The sequence below is a fragment of the Lipotes vexillifer genome, unplaced genomic scaffold (assembly GCF_000442215.2).
Source record: "Lipotes vexillifer unplaced genomic scaffold, Lipotes_vexillifer_v1.1 scaffold189, whole genome shotgun sequence".
Taxonomy (NCBI): domain Eukaryota; kingdom Metazoa; phylum Chordata; class Mammalia; order Artiodactyla; family Lipotidae; genus Lipotes; species Lipotes vexillifer.
The window spans coordinates 571,403-572,114 of record NW_006785816.1 but is presented as its reverse complement, the minus strand read 5'-3'; positions in this window follow the sequence as shown (position 1 = coordinate 572,114).

The following is a 712-nucleotide window of genomic DNA, read 5'->3' as shown; positions in this document are numbered from 1 at the left end:
CAAAAAAAAAAAAAAAAAAAAAAAAAACAGGGAGGAAATTTCCAGGAACAGGAGAGAACTAAGAGAGGAAGAATAATTAAAGTGACATGCTCAATATACGGCCCTTGCCATTACTCAGTCCCTGCCACAAAAGGGACCTATGGGAATCCCCTCCTTTTCTCAAAAACCATCACTGACCTGCTACCAGTGCAGTCAGCAGGGGCACACTGTCAGGAACTGCCGCACCCTGCCACCCCATACCCCATGCCCTTACTGTCACCAAAAGGGCCATTGGAAGCGGAGTTGTTCCTCCCGCCCTCAGGCGGGTAGGCCAATGCCACAACCACCCAACACCCAGGGTATTTCGGGTCCCGGCCCCCTGGGCCGAAGTCAAAACCAATTGGCCCTGCTGGTGGCAACTGACTATCAGAAGCAAGAACTGGATTGTGCTCTAGATCTGGGGCTCCTGGATGCAGATGATTGAAGGTGCCCAGGGCTTAACCTACAGGCCCGTATGTTCCCCATAAGACTGGAGGCGCCCTGGGTAATCGTGGCAGGGCCTACTATAACCTTTCTGACTGACACTGGGGCTACTTATTCAGTCCTGAACTCCTTCTCTGGTCCCATTCGCCGTTCCTAGATCCTCCTAACAGGGATAGACAGACAACCCTCTTATGGCCATTTTACACCTCTCTTACCCTGTTCTCTTGAAAATACTCTATTCACACAATCT